General features: G+C 37.3%; 1 protein-coding gene and 1 non-coding gene across 4 annotated transcripts in view; one reads left to right on the top strand and one right to left on the bottom strand.

The window, feature by feature from the left end:
- TAFA2 (TAFA chemokine like family member 2) overlaps positions 1-19,819 on the bottom strand; it is a 507,481-nt gene that overhangs the window by 387,180 nt on the left and 100,482 nt on the right. The gene's annotated exons all lie outside the window — the stretch shown is intronic.
- On the top strand, positions 11,711-11,864 carry LOC122240662. The gene has a single exon (XR_006220434.1). It is a non-coding gene; the product is annotated as a small nucleolar RNA SNORA62/SNORA6 family (small nucleolar RNA).

A 19,819-nucleotide genomic window follows, 5' to 3' on the forward strand; every position in this document is an offset into this window, starting at 1 on the left:
CCAAAATACAAATTCCTATTTGATCAGTTAACATTATGAAGTATTACTAGGACTTAGAGACCTAAGTATATTTTAGTGGATTTAATTCTAGTGGCAGAAATTAAAGCCTAATTAGAAAGCTGTGGGAATCTTATTAAATTATATTTACACATTAAATGTTTGCTTAATAAATGTAATAAACCACAAGATCACTTGAGGTTACAAAGCAGATGGTGTATCTTAGATAAATTTAAAGGAATTAGGCAGCTCTCAAAATTATTTCATCCAGTACATGTCATAAAAGACTAAAACTTCTATGAGAGAAAAGGATCTGTATGTCTTTTCAATTTGATTCTACTGGTAATGATGATACAAGGAACAAAAACTGGTAAATCACAAAATATAGAAACACTCTGCCTAATCAATAGTGTAAGTCTCTAGAACATCCTCCAAATCAATAAGATATATAATAAGGACAAGAACCACCTAAGAGTAAATGAAAAAAAAAGTGAATTGTAACACAGCCCAGAAACATTATCCAAACTATATTAAAAGTGCATTTAACACAAGAACGTTATCAGTCTTCTTAACTTCAGTAGCACTGGCAACAAATAAAATTTATCTTTCCTTCTTCATACTAGAGAGTCATAACATTCCCAAAACCTCACCAAACTACAAAACAAATAGTTTTAAAGTATTCAGACCACCTTACCACTTTGCTAGAGACTCCCCATCTGCAGGCTTTTTGCAGTATCAAGACCAAAGTTTATAATTACTAAAGTCAATGACCGGTTATTGTCAGAGATGTGCATTATGAATTTAATTTCTAGTCAGAGAAAAAGCAATGTAGGGAAACCTCATTGAGAATTGGGTGTTTTAGATAAATAAATTTTAGGGGGCGCTGGATGGCTCAGTCAGTTAAGCAGCCAAGGCCATTTGAGGTTACAAGATCAGCTTGATTTCAGCTCAGGCCATTATCTCAAGATGGTGAGGTCAAGCCCAGCATGGCACCCCATGTGCTGAGTGTGGAGCCTGCTTATGATTCTCTCCCCCGCCTCCTCCCCTCCCCCCACTTTGTGTCTGTCTCTATCTCTCAAAATAAAACATAAAAAAAATAGGTAAATTTTGCCAAATTGGTAAGAAGGAGGCAAATAATATATTGAGCCGCACATGCCAGGCCCTTGCTGGCTGTACTTCAATCACAAATATGATGTCATCCGAGCCTCACAGCACCCCTGCATGGTGGGAACTATCATCTCTGCCTTATACAGAAGAAAGCAAGCTGAAACTCACAGCATTAAGTACACTTAAGCATAAGTGGCAAATGTGGAATGAATCCAGTCCAATACCAAGTCCTATGTTTTTACCGTGTCATACTGTCTTCTCTTAGCTACCCAAGTTTTTCTTTTTTTTAACATACTTTTATTAATGTTTTTATTTGAGAGAGAGAAAGAGCATGAGCAGGGGAGGGGCAGAGAGAAAGGGAGACACAGAATCTGAAGCAGGCTTCATGAGTCAGCACAGAACCTGACACGGGGCCCGAACTCACAGACCATGAGAGATCATGACCTGAGCCAAAATCAAGAATTAGCCGCTTAACCCACTGAGCCACCCAGACACCCAAAGTTTTTTCATTTAGACCATGTTTTAGATAATAAATGATCATAAAATGGGAATGAATTTTAGAGGTAAATTTCCCTTTTAGCACAAAAAAATGGAACATATTTTCTTAATGTCTCAGAGATAATCATCAATATGGAGATTTTGTTTTGTTTTCTTTATTAGCCCTCTAGGTCAAACTTTTGATTATTCCACTTACATCATTGTGTATCCCACTAACACCTCATAATAGTAGCTTTACACACACACCCACAGCCCTTCAAGTTTGGTCTTCCAGTCCGCTGTGGATGGGTAAACAACCAGGTTGTTTAAGAACTGTAGGTTTATTAAGAGTCATTAAAATTCCGGTAGAACTCAGAAAGTCAATTCCGTGTCTTTGTAGGAAGCTCTTTGAAATCACTGTTTCAGAGGCCTCCTCACTTTATTTCCTTACTTCTAGTAAAAGTTATATCCTAAAAAACTGACATTTCAGAAAGCAGGACTGCAGATAGAAAACCACCTTCAGATACATGAAATGTCGATATAATTATACATTTATACAGTTTGGTCTGGCGTTTCTCGCCAACAATCTGACTTCTAAATATAGACTCTAGCAATGATTTATGGAGATGACAATTGAATCCTTTACTTGCCCATTAGCATCACTTTAAAATATTGTTTGTTGTAACGATACTATACCTCATCCTATCCAGTCTTCTTAAGGGAACAGTGTGAACCTTCCGGTAACAATGAAGGTTATCACTTGTGCACATCCTGAATGCCAAGCATTCTATGTGCAGTGACTTGTTAATTCTCATAACCAAACAGGTATTCTAGTAGTGGCTGTACACATTCTGCTCTTTCAACTTTGGGGTGCCAGTCATATACATCATAATATGAATAATGCTCTTTAGGGATGGAACCCAATTATGAGTGGCCTAAAGGTCAGTACTATTTTGACTCCCCTATCATAGGAACTAAGGAATATAAGGTTTAGAAAGTTACACAAATGATGGAGATACTTCAGAAAAAGAGGTCTTAATCACTGTGACAAGCCGCATCCTACAATTTCCTACAGATAGGGGGTAGGGGGATGCGATAAGACATGCCGATTGTGCTAAATATCAATGTCCCCCCAAAATTCCTAGGTTGAAATCCTAACCCCCAATGTGATAGTATTCAAAGGTGAGGCCTTTAGGAGCTTATTAGGACCTGAAGGTGGAGCCCTAACAAATAGGTTTAGTACCCTGATGAGAAGAAAAAGGGCTTGCTCTCTCTCTGTTCTCTGCCATAAGAGGATACCACCAGAAGGTGGATCCTTATTAAGAACCAGACCATGCTAGAAACCCCATCTCAGCCTTCCAGGCCCCAGAGCTGTGAGGAATAAATGTATGCTGCTGAAGCCAGCCAGTCTATGATATTTTGTTATGGAAGCCCCAACTGACAAAGACCATATTCATAGATGCAGACACTTAGATACACACGCACCAAACACTCACAATGTAGAAATGGCCTAGGTTAGCTTCAGATTATCCAACAATAGCTATGAATCAAAGTCTGTTTTTCAACAGTGCTCTAGAATAAACCAAGATCCAGGAAAGCCCTGAGCACTGTAAGAGCTCCCTCAAACCTAAGGGCAGCTTGAGGAGCCAGCACGCCATAGACTAGGTTCTTTGACAATAACCCTGCTCGTCTGAGATCCGCAGGAGTCAAAACATACTTAACTAATGGACTTGGCTGATACAGTGCTGTGGCTGATGCCAAATTACCAGCCTTCTAAATAAACTCCAAAGGTGAGAAGTGACCTATTTCAGATCTATAATCATGCCTATCATAAATTTATACTTACACTTGAAGGTTTTTGCATTTACCTGGAGATGCATATTCATCATGAAATATTTGGTTATCAAGTTTCCTTAGATTTAGTTCTTCTATAAACCCAGACCTGTCTTTTATCCTGAAAGACAAAGTGCTGCAAAATGCAAGTGACTTCCAAGGGAGATCTACAGCTAATGGTTTGAAGGACCCCATGTGCAACTTCTACAAGAACAATCCATCAGAGGACAGGCACCATCACCACCCTACATAGAGAGTTCTACTTCAACACAGTGAGGATCAACCATTTCTGAAGTCTAATTAAGAGCCCATTCATTTTTTTTCATTTTTCACTAAGTATTTATTGAGTGCCTACTCTAGGTCTAACACTAGGGTTAGCATTAGACACTGAGATGAGTAAGGAATAGTCCTTGTCCTCAAGGAACGCACAGGCAAGTGAAGGAGGAAAATATAAAAATAAATGATAGAACACCCAGCAGTGCTAACAAAATTTGAACCAAGTGCTAAGAGAGTCATCAGCTCTGCCTATGGGTAGTGCAGAAGCTTAAGAAAAAATTCACACACATACAAAGCAACATTTCTAGTGATTTGTGAAGGACAACTAGGAGTTTGCCTGGTTAAGAAGCTGAAGAAGACCGCTGGAATCAAGTTTCTTCTTGCTGTATCACTAACTGTAAGCATGTGAGAGAAAAATGTTCTTCCGGCTCTCATTATACAAGTGCTTTGTCCTCCCCTCGATTATATTTTCTCTGACTTTAAAGTGGGTAATCAGGGAAGATTTACTAGGTTGTTATTTGGATTGAAACAAAATATGCTGGAGTCAGGTAGAAACTACTGTTGTTTTTAAAATATTTTTCTGAGTCCATTTAAAATATCTGCCACAGTATCTTGACTTTTCAACAGCTCGCGTTGTGAAAACATGAGACATTTTTCTTCAAAAAGTATAACTGAAAGGTCACAATTAAATTAAACATCAACATCTATTAAGATCAAGTTAATACCCCTGAAAAATAGATGACTCTTCCAAGTGTGTATTTAAATTGGCAGCTGGTGACTAGTATAACGTGTTCCACATTGTTACACCACAGCAACATGCAAGCTATTATGTGAATGCAAAAATGCAAAAATTGCTGATGTGGTGATTCCTGAGATCGTTCCCAGTAAACTCTAAGAGCTAAGCTACCTATGAAACAATAGTATCAGATCAGTTCTACGATTACCATGACTTTAGAGAACTCCAGAGCTACCTCCAAAATCTAAGCAATTCCTTCATTATGGGACAATAATATACCCTGAACCCAACTGCCTCCTCAACTTAAAGATAAAGATCAAATATATTCTGGTAGAGAAAAACTAAGGTAAGAACTCATGATATTTTGGCAGACCTATAGCTCCCATGTGTAATCTTCACAGTTCGTCGTTAAAGAAGTCTCTGAGGGTGTCTTGAGCAGGGTTGCTCCATCTCCTTGTCTCTTTCTATCAACAGTCCACCCCAGTTCATCCAATGAGGAAAGAAAAAGTACCCAATTCCTACACTGCTCATATATATATTCTGCATGATACTAGCCTTGATTTCTCTGCCTACAGCACATCCTTATGCACATGCAACCTCTAGTCCTGTCGACAACAGATGTGCAAACTCTGTTACATGACTTCCACTCATCTGATCAGAGTTCCTACTCAGAAAGGTTGAAGACAAGCATCTGTCAACACTGCCGTCTCACACTCGATTACAGCTGAAATCAGAGGCATCAAACCAGGGGAGACATTGACCAAAATATTTGCCATTCCTTGAGAAATGCTGCTTGCCCAGAACCGCTGGCATTCACCTTGCTAACAGAAATACCTTCTTGGAATCTGTGGTATTTGTTTTATGTCCAGCTGGTCACTTTCATTTCTGATCTCATGCTAAGGTCAGAGTTGTACACTTACCCCATCAGAACCTAGCAGCAATGGTCTGTTATTGTCCGGTCCAATTTATGAAGGAGATTTTCAAATTAGGACAGCGACCAGAGATGTGCAGAATGGCTATTTACAGACCACGTGCTTCCTCGGAAGCACCTGGGAGCTGGCAGGGCACGATGGTATGCACGGATAGGAAATGATACAAATGACAAATGAGCAATGTCTAATTATTCCAGTGCTGCTCAGACACAGAGACAAAGACAAGAAAACTGAGAGTTAGGGATGAAACTCCATCCTCCTCTAACCCTATTGTGTGTATTGCACTACATATTAATGTAACATCAAGCCCTATTTTTAGATCTCTGCAATCCACAGGCATAAATCATTCCGGTGCCACAAGTCACCTCTGAGTTAGCAATGCCAAGTTTAACATTTTGCAGGATCCTACTAACAATATAATTGAAAGCAAGTGATATTTAAAATGAATAGTGGTAACTGTAATAGAATACCATTATCCTATAAATAGATTTTTTGCAAGAATTTATTAAGTAATAATTAAAAGAAAAAGTGACAAACGTGCCACTTAGCTAATTCTATCTTCACAATAGCTCTCAGGGTTGAATTTGGAATGCCGTTCTTCTGCAAAAAAAAATGCAAATGGAACAGTCTTGTTTTCTTTTTACATAATACTGATTAATCCACAGTGGTTTCAGCCAAGAGGGTTGTCTCTGAATTGAACATCTGATTAAAGAAGGAAAGACACAGCACAACTAAAGCCATGAGCTGATCAAAGTGTTACTTTCTATGATAGTCCATGACCATTTTTGATGAAACAGAATTTAAAGCTAAATCTTCCCTCAACTCAGAAATCCTCCTCCCAAAGTTAGTAGAGGAAAAAAAAACACTTTTACTTTTAAATTAATATTAAACTAGAATGTAATGTGCTTCACATGAAATCCACTAAGAAATGGCAAGAATGCAAGGGGATCTCACCGTTTTATATAGCCAAGCAGATACAATTCACTACATATTTTCAAGATAAACAATAACCAGTCCTCAAGTAAGAGGACACGATAGCACCATTTGTCACACATAATTCATCTTAAATTTACCTGGTATTTGAGGTGACCATGTGTGTTAGATAACTGGCTTTATCCAGAAGAGGAGAAACTCCTCCTATCTTTATGACCAGAGGTAGTTTTGCAGCAAGGTTCCCAATAAAGTGAGATTCCCACCCTCCCACATGTAACAGGAGTGAGGAACACTTTTTTCCTTAATGTTTACATTGCAGAGGGATGGCTCCCGGGTCCTTAAGGAAGATATTCCTGGGTCATAGAGGTGAGGAAACGTCCATAAGGTTTTCAGAAGGATTTATATACTTTTCAAAGGCAGGAAACAGTACTTACAAGTTTGCTAAAGGAAGTGTTCTAGGAAAAAGGGAAAAAACAAGTCTCTTCCCTTATTTTCAACAGGGAAAATTAAACCTCTTAATTTTTATTTGACCTTACACCATATAGGTTCAGTATGATAATCATAATGCAAACTCATTTACAGAAGATATGTGATTACTGCAAGTCCCCAGAAGAGAAAATCAACAAAATGGGTAAAACAAAAATGCTTTCTAGACCATTAAATCAGCACAAATTAATACATCATGCCAAACCACATGCATTATGGACTGCAATGATTATTGATAATATATTTCACCAAGGGAAAAGCAGACTCTTAATAACCCTTTGTCTTCCTGTCCATTTCTGACAAGGATGATGATTTCATTTTTAATTAGTTCAGAAGTAAATGTATAATGATAACCAAAGGGAAACATTTTTGCCCCTCTGCATGAGATTATCTATACAATCGTTAGCCATTAAAAATGTATTATACTGAGTACAAAGGGTAGCTTTGCATTCTTTTAAATAATGCATGTTACCCTACAAATGACAAAAAGTATAGCAGAGATTAGGTAAATGAATCAACTTAGCAAAATTCCCAATCAGTCCTATAGTCAGAACAGGTATTTGGCTGATATGATGTATCCCAGACATGTAGTTCAAACTACTTAATGAACTTTCTACCTTTATGTAGTAATTTTCCACTAAGTGCTCTTATACAGCATCATCTAATGTTAGCATTAAGAGGGATGTGTAATACCAATCAATAGCCAAATAAAACAAAACCACCAGAAGTTAGAAGGGGATAATGCAGAGAGTAATGCTTTCTGATGAGACCTTTAGAGGGCAACATCAAAAGGAATCATCCAGAGGCTGCAGCCATTAGTAGATCACATGCACCGTTGAAGATGTTGCTAACACAGCTCCTATTTGATGAAAAATGGGTGCAATCTTAGTTCTTGCTACATGTGCCTCAATTCCTCTAGAGAAATGCTTCAATAAAAAGGAATATCATAAAGAAAAGAATAAAGGTTTAACGAAAACACTAAGCAGAATCCTAAAATCAGACATCATCCAAAAAGTTTTCTGGTTTTTGGTGTTCTGGAAGGTGGAGAAAGGGGCAAAAAGGAAGGAATGCTCAGTGCTGTCAAATCTAAAATCTGCCCTCAGATCTGATGTGTTCGGCAAATTAAAAGGAAGCCTAAGAGAATCACTAAAGAGGACATCCTGGCCTGCTAGCCAAGAGAGACTCTGTAAAGCAACAGCTAACTTTTCTTTAGTCTGTTCTCCTTTAATTTACATGAAAAGAGACGCTGTTTCTCCAACACTCACCCCGAACTTCCTACTGTGAAGACAGCTGCCTTATTTGCCTTTCAGCAAATTAAAAGTTAAAATAGCCTCACTGTCAGGAGTAGCAGCAGCAATGGAGATGCTTGAAAAAGCTTCCTTTTACTGCAGTGTATTCCATTTCTCAGAGACCACCTCTACCTTTTGACTCCGAGAGAAATCTCTCAAATCGTAAAGGATACCCTTCCTTTACGAACTCAGGATCACACCCTCTGCTGCTCCCCTCATTGACAAAGATCAAGATAAAATCCCTAACAAGGAGGATTCTGCTTTCTTAATGCTCCTCGTGCACTGATTTTTGCTTTCGTATTCACCCTCTATCCATCACTGCTAATAAAAGTTATCAATAACATTAAAAGCAAAACAAAAGTTTAGGTCATGCTGCAGTTTGGGCAAAAGTGTAAAAATATCTCTAATATTTTCTTTACAAAAATGTTGAGAATGAGGAGCAATGAGAGCTCATAAAGCCAGTAGGAAAAAAAGAACAAAAAACAAAGACACCATTTCTCCCAAGCAGCAAAAGGGAACATCAAATAAATGCCATCTGAGTCCTAAGTTTGGTTTGCATGTGATTTTTCCAGACAAACCAAATTCTGTGTCCAAAATGAAAATCAAGTAGTGACTTCTGAAGAATCTTCAAAGCCATTTTTTCTTAATTTCAGTCTAGGGACCTCAACATTTTCAAGATTCTGACTCAATGAACTACAATTATTTTCTTAAGCAAGGCTTGCATCCACAGAGGAAATGGAAACAGGAGGCCTGGAAGAAGAATTAGTTCATTAGGATCATATTACTAGACATCTTAACTCTTCTGCATTTATATTTTCCTTGGTGTAAATTCGTAACAACAACCCCTTCTTTCCTCACTTAGCATACACAAGCTCACTGTTTCATTTTGTTAAAATCCCCTGGATGACTGAAATAAAAATGCTACTAAATAAAATATAAATTACTGTAGTATTTATTACAATATTATCATTACTATCAACCAGAGGCCATTAAAATTTGTTTTAATTTTGCCTAAGCCATAAAGAATATTGTCTAAAAAATCATTTTTTCATTCATAATCTTTTCATAGCTTTTTTTTTTTTTTTGCCATACATTAGGAAAAGCTACATGGAAGTTTTTGTCAAGTATCATTTCTAATGAATAACAATTATTTAGATAATGCAAAACTCATAAAGTCTCACTAATTAAAGATATGTTGTTAAACCAACAGAGAATATATTGGGTCAGACTGCTAAACCTCCAAGTAGTAAACTTTTAATAACAGTATAAATTATTACCATTACCAGGCCCATTAAATATGTGTTCAGATTTAATATTGATAATAATACTATGGAATTGAGCTTATATTCCCATTTTATAGAAAGGCAAAGTGCATTGCCCAGGCTGACACAGATACTAAGTTATAGAGCCAGCCTTTGAATCAGAATCTACTTGAATCTAAAGTCCAGGATTTTAACCACTACTTAATATTACAGGGTATATTTATATCAATTATCACTGTTGTAAATATATGGGTTGTTTTATTGGTATGATTCATAACACTAACAGTCCCAAAAGATTCCTCCAAGAATTTTATTTTTATTAACAATTTTGGTCATAGTTCTTATTTGGGACATATTCTAATTCAAGGGCCTCACTCAACTGAACATGGGCTGATAATTATGGATTAGTTGAAGTGCAGTGTGATTTTGGTCATTTAGGCAAGGTCAATTTTTAAAACTATCAATTCCTTTCTTTTTAAATTTTTTTTTTTGGAATATTGACCTCCTTTTGAGTAATTCCTCACCTATAATTTGGCTAGCTTCCATTTTTATTTTAATCTCAAGCCTAAAAGAGAAAGTAATTAATATATCCAGATTAGACATCATCAAGCTAAAAACTAACAAGAGTTACCTTCTTACTGTACCAAGACTGTGTATGCCTCCCTCCCCAGGCCCCCCTTTTCCAAGTTTATATAACAGATCATCTTTATGCTGTTGCAGAAGATCAGTATTTCACATTGTACTGATTTTTTTTTTCAATTTATGACAGCATATTACAAGAGCTGTGTATGATTTTTACAGTTCATGAGTCTCTAGCCTTGGATCAAGCCATGCTGCAGCTCAATCTTCTTCAGTCCTTGTTAGCAGAGGCCATTGTAACAAAACCAAAATATATGGAATACACAGTGTCAGCTCCAAATCCTAGACCATAAACTCAGGTGGGCAAGTAATACAACTTTTTTAATATTGATGTTTCTGTAACAGTGTGACAGAAACACCTCAGTAAATTTAAAGATGTAGCCCCTCATCTACACCCTCACCTGCCCTCCCCAAAGTCCTGGTTTCCTAAGGTTATATCCAATTTCCATCCTGAGGAGGAAGGTTAACTGTACCACATTCTAGAGTAGGGGGTGAATCTGACCTTCAAATGCCATTGATCTGCAGTGGTATTTTCTCAGATATCCAGCTTCCTTCCTTGTCCTTGGTCACTGGCCCAAGGAGGTTACTGCCCGGTGTTCCCTCATGCTCAGCCACAGTTGCCCCCTCACTTCTAGATGCCTCAACATTAAAATCATTTGACTCTATTCCTCTCAGCATCCCTCTGTGGTCTAACCTCCCAAATAAAGGGAAGTCAAAGGAATAACAAAAATAGAATGGAGAAAGGCTATATTAGCTAATCTTGGAAAGTAATATCCAACCGCATTTTAAAGTAAAAGTAAATATGAGTTTTTTTCTGTGTATGAAAACAAATAAAAATAATTGATCGGACTTTCAAAATACTTAGAGGGTATCCCAAATGGAATTTTTCAAAGAAATATAACAAACAATCCTAAAATATGTATGGAACCACAAAAGACCATTTCTTTCTTAAGAAAGAACAAAGCTGAAAGCATCACATCCCTGATTTCAAATGATATTACAAAGCTATGTAATTAAAGCATTATTTAGTATTGTGTTGGCATAAAATACAGACACATAGATCAATGCAACAGAATGCATAGCCCAGAAATAAACCTACTCATATATGGTCAATTAATTTATGACAAAGGAGACAAGAATATAAAATGGGGAAAAGACAGTCTCATCAAGAAATGGTGATGGGAAAACTGGAAAGTAACCTGCACAAGAATGAAAGTGGACCACTAACCTACACCATAGACAGAAATTAAATCAAAATAGATTAAAGACTTGAATGTAATACCTAAAAACCATAAAACTCCCTGAAGAAAACCCAGGTGGTAAACTTCTTGACATAGGTCTTGGCAATGATTTTTGTGTGTCTGATCCCAAAAGCAAAAGCAACATTAATTCAGAAATATATATGCACTCCTCTATTTATTGGATTCTTTACGATAGCCAAGATATGGAAGTAACCTAAGAATCTACCGATAGATGAATGAATAAAGATGTGGTGTATAAACAGATAAATATTACTCGGCCATAAAAAGGAATGGGATCTTATTATTTGTGACAACATGGATGGTCCTACAGAGTATTAGGCTAAGTGAAAGAAGTCAGACAAGACAGATACCATATGATTTCACTTACATGTGGAATCTAATAAAAACCCACCAGAAACTGGTGGTTGCCAGATGGGAAGCAGGTAGGGAAGGGCCGAAATAGGCGGAAGCTATTAAGAGGTATAAACTTCCAGTTATAAAATAAATAAGTCATTAGAGTTCGGAGTTGAGGCCCTGGCTGGCCAATGAACGCACAAGTGTAGGGAGTATGTGCTACGTTAGGGGCAAGTCTTTCGCTAACACCACAAGGGTCCCGGCTTAACGACTGGAGTTTGATAGTAATTCTTGCTGCAAGCATAAAAAATTAGAATAAATTAAGTCATGGAATTGCAAAGTACAGCATAGGAAATACAGTCAAAAATATTTTAATAACATTCTTTGGTGACGGATGGTAACTACACTTATGGTGAGCATTGTGTAAAATACAGGATTGTCAAATCACTATGTTGTATACCATAAACTCAGAAACCACTGTATGTCAACCCTACTTCCATAAAATGTTTTACTTAAAAATAGGACTACCATATGATCTAGCAATCCCATTTCTGCATATTTATCCAAAGAAAATGAAAACACTAACTTGAAAAGATATATGCACCCCCATGTTCACTGTAACATTATAAACAAGCTCAAAGATACAGAGAACAGATTGGTGACTGCCAGATGTGGAGGGTGGCAGATGGGAGAAATGGGTGAACTATTTTTGGTTTTTGTTTTTAGTTAAAATAATCTGATTTTTTTTAAAGCTGCAAGAAGAAGTTTTCTAAGGGGCTTCTAGGAAACTTTTGTTCTGAAAAGAAAAAGGAAAAAAAAGAGAAAAAAGAGGAAAGAAAGACACAAAAAGAAAAGGTCCCCCTCCCTCCTCTCCTGCCTCCCTGTTTGTGGCACTGATGTGAGGATATGATGTCTGGGACCATTTTTTAAACATAAATTGACAAGCTCAAGACTGAAACATTGATGTGATGAAGAAGGTCAAAGTAGAGTTGGGGTGGGGGGAAGCGGGGGGAAGAGCCAGGATTCTTTATGACCTCACAGATGCTGCCCCAACTCTGCCTATTCTTGGCAAAGGAGTCATTAAATATTTTGCTGAATGGCTTGGGCCATTTCAACCAAGCACTTGCAGCCCAGAATGAACCTTACTGATTGTGTTGGCCAAGGATGGGATTTATACCTAGGCTTCTGTGATGCTGAAAACTGTTCCCTTGGTTTTCTGGGGACAGGGGCAGGGGGTAGCAGGGTAGGGATAGGGGGAGAAGACTGCTCCCAGGGGCCCTCTGCTGAGGACCACCTTGCCAACCCTAGACTGCTGACACCTATTAGGTTTTGAGAAAAAAAATCCTATCTTGTCTAAGTCATTTGTCTCCATTTCTGCAACATCATGTTTCCTGCCTTAAAGCCACCTGTGTTGTCAAACAAGCACAATAAGGTATCAGTTTTTGGAATGTGACACAATACCACTAAAGTTCATCTTTTAAAAAAATGGGAACCTATTCTTGGGACTTCAAATGTGTGCTATGTGACTTCCCTAAATTTCTCTTTGAGGGACTGAGGAGCACCTCAAAAGAGATAGGTAGCCATCCCCTAGAGCAACTAACACTAGGGCGCAAGAGGCCCAGATGACCACATTTAGAGATGACACATCTAAAGCATGAAGCAAGATCTTGTCGGCAGAGAAAACATAGTCTTCCAAACATGAGTCCACAACCAACTGCACAGTGACAGAAGCTTCTAATTACTGGTGTTCTTTAAGCTGTTATCCTGTGCTCAAATACAAACGGCATGCTCTAGACTCTAGAGTCAGTAGCGACAGGGATTTCTTTATTGAAGTGGCTAATTCTCCCAAACAATTAAGGGGGGAGCCTACAGCCCTTGGTAAAAAATGACAGGGATGTGGGGATAATGGCATTTGCAAATTTAATATCATAAAAATTTTTCCTCTAATTTGGGGTCCTTGCTGCTTTTTCATGTCCACTGTGAGACATAAGTTATAAGCTTTATTGTTGTACTCCAATGCCTAAAACAGGGTCTGGCAAAGAGCAGGCAGTCTCTAGAACAATCACAGTCACAGAAAAGGATGTTGCTGGGGCGCCTGGGTGGCTCAGTCGGTTAAGCGGCCGACTTCGGCTCAGGTCATGATCTCTCGGTCCGTGAGTTCGAGCCCCGCGTCGGGCTCTGTGCTGACAGCTCAGAGCCTGGAGCCTGTTTCAGATTCTGTGTCGCCCTCTCTCTGACCCTCCCTGTTCATGCTCTGTCTCTCCATGTCTCAAAAATTAATTAAAAAGAAAAAGTTAAAAAAATTTAAAAAAAAGAAAAGGATGTTGCTATGGGTTGAGCTGTGTTCCCCCAAAATCCGTATGTTCAAATCCCGACTTCCAATACCTTGCAAGGTAACCACATTTGGAGATAACTTCTTTGAAGTGGTGATGAAGTTTAACTGTGGCTGATAAGGTGGGGTCCTACTCTAATATGACAGGTGTCCTTATAAGAAAAAGAGATGCCTATGACCAGAGAAGAAGACCATATGAGGATATAGCAAGAAGGTTGGTCATCAAGCCAAGGAGAGAGGCTTTGAAACCAAACCTCCCAACATCTTGATCTTGGACTTCTGACCTCCAGAACTGTGGGAAAAGATTTATTCCCATTGTTTATGCAACCAGTATATGGTATTTTGCTATGGTAGCTCTAGCAGCTAATATAGATGGGAATATATATGTTTCACTACAAAATAGTATTGCCAAATTCTAAAAACTGCCCATTATTTTTGTAAGCTGAAATTCCTTTCCCTTTTATTGATTAGTTCTTGTGTTTTGGATGTGGTATACACTACATGATATTTGTATTGTATTTTTATTTACAATAATTCACAATAGATTTAATTTTGCTACTCTAAGATACTTCCAATTTTGTTTTCCAAATATAACCAAATGTGAATTATAGGAAGTGTATTTTTAGGAAAGCAGACATTTAGATCTCAAGTTCCACATACTGACCCAGCAAATTCAATCCAGGTCCCCGTATCTTTTTTTTCTATTACCTCAAAGCCTGATGTGAGGCTCAAACCCACGAACTGTGAGATCATAATCTAGCCGAGATCAAGAGCCAGACACTTAATGGATTGAGCCACCCAGGTGCCCCCCGCCCCACGTCTAACAGATATGTTTAGGTTGATGATTTAATGCTTACCATTCAAGTGTCTAATCTCAATGAGATTAGTACAATGATACACTAAAATATGGTTAAATACTAAATTTCCGTAATATTCATATATTTGGGGTACTATTTCCTTTTTTTCTCTTTGTACCTCTGTTGCACAAAGTTGCATTACTCAATTACTCATAATCTCTGGCTTATAACATATTCTTATTATTCATAATTGTATGACCCACTTTTATTCATTTATTTAGCCATTTTTCATAATATAAGTAGGAACCATGAATCTCCTCACCTGAAAGAAACAACAACACTCTAATCATAACCCATGTTCAGCTATGTGGTCACCTCATATGACATCCCTTTCGATTCCTGAGACAATAACCATACTGCATTCCATATTCATAATTCCCTTGACATCCTTGTTATACAGAACTACTACATCTCCCAGTATTTAAGAGATATTTTAGTTGTTAACTTTATAAAAACAGTATGTTGTAAATGATTTTTTAGAACTTGAGTTTTTTAACTTACTGTTATATTGCTAAGATTCATTCATATTTATAAACGCTGTACTTCATTCAACTGCTGTATATTATATTGTGAATATACATCACAATTTATTTATCTACTCTCCTACTGATATGCACTTGGATTATTTCCAGGTTACACCCTAAATAGCACTGACATGAACATCCTTGCACGTGTTTTCTGTTATACATGTAAACAAGTTTCACTTGATACCTAGTAGTGGAATTTCTGGAATAAAGGATATGTGAATCTGCAATTTTTTCTAAAATGTCAGTATTTTCCAAAATGATTGCACCAATTAGCTCCCTGATGAGCAATGAACATCTACCAGATCTATATTCTCTCCAACAATTGATATTAGGCTTTTAAATTTTTTGCCAAAAGAAGAGTATAAAATAATATTGTATAATTGTCTCTATTTGCATTTCCATCATCACTAAGGGATATGAGGCGATGGAATGAACATCTCTTCACATGTTTGTTAGTCATAAGAGTTTCTCTTCTATGAAATACCTATTAAGATCTTTTGCCCATGAGGCTCCTGGGTGGTTGAGTCGGTTGAGCATCTGACTCTTGACTTCAGCTCAGGTCATGGTCTCACAAACATGAGATAAAGCCCCATGTCCAGCTCTGTGTTGGGTGCAGAGCATGGTTAAGATTCTCTCTTTCAACCCCTCCACCCGTCCCCCACATGCAAGCATATCTCCCAAAAATTTTTTTTAAAAAAAGATCTTTGCCCATTTTTCTAATTCATTTGTAGGAGATGTTTCTGTGCTCTTGACGCCATTCTTTAGACAGTAGTGTATATTGTGAATAACTCCCCCTAGTTTGTTATAGGACTTTCATTTTAATGATCTCTTGAACTCAAGTTTCTACTCTTAATATAGTAAAAATTACGTTTTTTATAATCAACATGTTATATGCATTATTTAAGCAATATTTTCCTACCACTAGGTCTAAAACACATTCACCGACATTTTCTACTAAATGTTTAAAGATTTGTTTTTGGTATTGAAATCTTCATCTGAAGTCGATCTTTTTATATAGTGTGAGATAAGTATCTAATTTCATTTTTCTTGACCCTTAATGAAATTTTCAGGTTTTGATGTCCAGTTTTAGAAAACTATTACACAATTCTAAAATAAGCTATCCCAAAATTCTGATATTACTTACATAATACTTTCCTAAATGAAAGAAAATCTTGCATGGTAGAAATACACATTGCTAATTCTTTCATATACACTAAAATGATAACAAAAAAAGAGAAACAGGAAGGTGATTTTCCTAACAACTAAGCATTCCCATTCCCTTCCTTAAGACATAGCTATAAATCTATCACGACTAACTGAAACACATATAAACATACACAAACCACACACAGAAAGCCACAGCAATGTGGAAAAGGCAAAAACACTCATAGCTTCACATAACAGCTTCCATTTCCACTTTTGCATTCATGCTATGATTTGTTTTGCAGTCATTTTATATCAGTTATTTTTAAATCTACTCTAAAATTCAATTGAGTAAACCTGTTCTATGTATAAAATTAATTCACAAATAAAGAAATGGCATACTAAATAGTAAATCAATTGCCAAATATCAACTATCTCAGAGGAGCTCTTGTTTCTCCATTTCTCCACCAATTTACTCCGTAAAAGTAAAAGGGTTTAACTTTTAATCCATTTAACAAACGTCTATGATGAGCAAAGCAGTGCACTAGAGAGTAAAAACAACACAAATTTGCTCCATGATATAATCAGGGAGCCATAAATAAATTTAAAATGGGACCAATTATGATAAGTTATATAATAGAAATGCCCACAAATGTTGATTGAGTTCAATTATGTTTGTATTTACTAAGCACCTAAGGATATGTCATTGTACGTTTCAACAATCTCATTGAATAGGCATTTTTTAAAATTTCTTTTTCAAGAAGCTACTTCATAATTTCATGATGTTGGAAATTCAGAATAGAAGTAATCAACAGGAGTGTAATTTGTTAGGCAAAATCTATTGGCAGGCACGTCTCGGACCATAAGATAAACACTGGCACAGAAGATGATAAATGTTACCAACATCTGATAAAGGCTTTTCTCCAAGCCCAAGAGAGAAGACGAAGAACTGAAGAATAAAGTCTTTTCAAACTCTCACCTCCTACAGTGTTTATAGTCAGACAGTTACAGGCAACTCAGTTACTTGGCTTTAGGTTTCCACCTGATCCAAGCACCGGACAAGTTCTACATAAAATTATTAGGCTTTTTAATGCCTAGTCCAGGTCCTCTATTTTCCAGTCTTCCCTATCTTGACCTTTGCTACACTCCCACTGCTTTTATTCAAAACCTCTACCAGAGCATCCCATCTGGGACTTCCAGTCACAATGGACTTATCATGATTTCTGTGACCTATCCAAGTGGAAATCTAATTCCGCCCTCTACTTCTCCTATCTCAAGGTTCTGTTTGGTATCACATCCCCTTTGGGCATGTTCCATGGCAATCCCAGCCTAATCTCACAAATTATGTACGTAGATATGAGAAATTTGTCGAGGCTCCATCATTCCCTAGGGAATGAAGATAATCATGAAGCTCTCAATTCAGGTTACACACACATCTAAAGAAAACCCTCTGCACTTGTAGTCCAAGGACTTGATCAAGTCCAAAGTCCACAGTAATTCATATGTAAGATTGAGTCAGTCATTTAACTCTCCTGAGACTAGGTCAATTTATTAAATGGAAGAAACAATGAATTCACCTGAATGCTGTAGGAAATTACATGAAGAAAGCACTTGTAAACTATAAAGTGATCTAAACTATAAGTGATGTTCCCTTCATGGCAATGATAAACCACCAGGAGAGATATTTAATTAGCCTTCCCCCAAGACATCCTGTCGTGATGCTTACTTCACCTATACTAGGAATAAGACTGCCAAAAATTTTGTAGTAGGGGAGAGGTTTCATTTTTAGAATCATGCCTTCATTTAATCATTGACCCATTCATTTTAAAAAAAAGAAAAGTGAAGGCCAGGCACTGGAGATAGAACAGTGACCAAGGTACACAATTCCTGCTCTCATGGAGTTTATATTCTGTGCGTGGTTCAAAGCAACTGCAAAGTGTGGAGACATTGCAGGCACAAAGGGGACCACCAAATTCCCAGGTGAGGACACTTACTGAAATGAGTGTCATCTTTGTTTTTCATTGAAACAAGGGAGGCCATGCTGATATACATCCACCAAGCAGCCTGCAAAACCAGTGTAATCTTGAACCACATGATGTGCTCCTTGATTCTCAACCAGCAAAAGACAAAGTAGTCTAGGTGAGACCCATAAATTTCCTAACAGAAAGTCTAATGAAATAGTTCTGCACTTGAGAAAGGACATTTGCTTTCTGTTCCAGTAATACATTAATTCTTTGATAATAACAGCAAATACTCAGGGATCACTAGACTCTAGTACTGTTTTAAGCAGATGACATTCTATACCATTTAACCATTACAACTTGATGCCATGGGCACTATTATTACCATGCCATTTTATAGAAGAGGGGGAAATAAGGCATAGAAAGGTTAAGAAATTTATCCTAGGTCACACATCTCTTTTTATTCAAATCCAGGCTGTCTGATTACACAGTCTAATCTATACCCACCATGTTATAGATTCCTCTCATTAGAGTGACTGATGATTATAATATACAAAGGGCAAAGAACCAGTGTTTAATGTAACCTGTCACTCCAGAACTCATTCATAAGAGACAGGGTACCTCCAAGAACACCATTCCCTCAGGCTTGATGTGAACGGCACCCCATAGGAGTACACAATATACAAACAACATCGCTCACACAATGAACCTGTATCTCCATCATAAACCATTCTTTCTCAAGTTGCTTCTCTACCAAAGAAGGCCCGGTCCCCTCTTTTCTTTCCAGGCACAAAGTCAGTTATCATTCAGGCCTGGCCATATCCTCCCTGAAGCCTTTCTGGGCTCTTCCACCTACCTCAAAGATCTGTTGATCTCTTCTACACACACTTACTTTATGTTCAGTTTACTTTATGTACACTTTGAACTACTGCTTAACATTTGGTTATGTAATGTTTTGCAGTTTACCGAACATGTATTTACTCAGCTACATGTAAGTCTGTTGAGAACAGAAAAAGGTTTTGATTCCCTCTCCTGGTTGCTCGGCACCCCCTCATGCCCACAGACACACACCTTCCATACCTCATATTGTACTAAAAGTTCAATAAATGCTGTTTGGATAGTTGGCAGACTAATTGATTAATCTATTGAATAAATATTCAGCTAAACTTAAACAGCCTCCATGATTTTCTGTACTCAGACATGGATACACACACAATGTGTGGGTCAGTGAGCTGATGAAATGAAGAAGGAAATAAATAAAGTGTTCATTGGGAAATTACCCTAAATATAAAAATCACAAGAAATGGGAATGTATTAGGATTCAATCTAAAAAGTTTTAAGGGGAGAACCGGCTAATTGAAAAAGAAAAAGAAGTAGTTTTATACATTTAGCATTAAAGTAGCTTCTCAGGATCTGAAAATCAAATGCTTTAGTCCA

Source organism: Panthera tigris, chromosome B4, assembly GCF_018350195.1.
Source record: "Panthera tigris isolate Pti1 chromosome B4, P.tigris_Pti1_mat1.1, whole genome shotgun sequence".
NCBI lineage: Eukaryota > Metazoa > Chordata > Mammalia > Carnivora > Felidae > Panthera > Panthera tigris.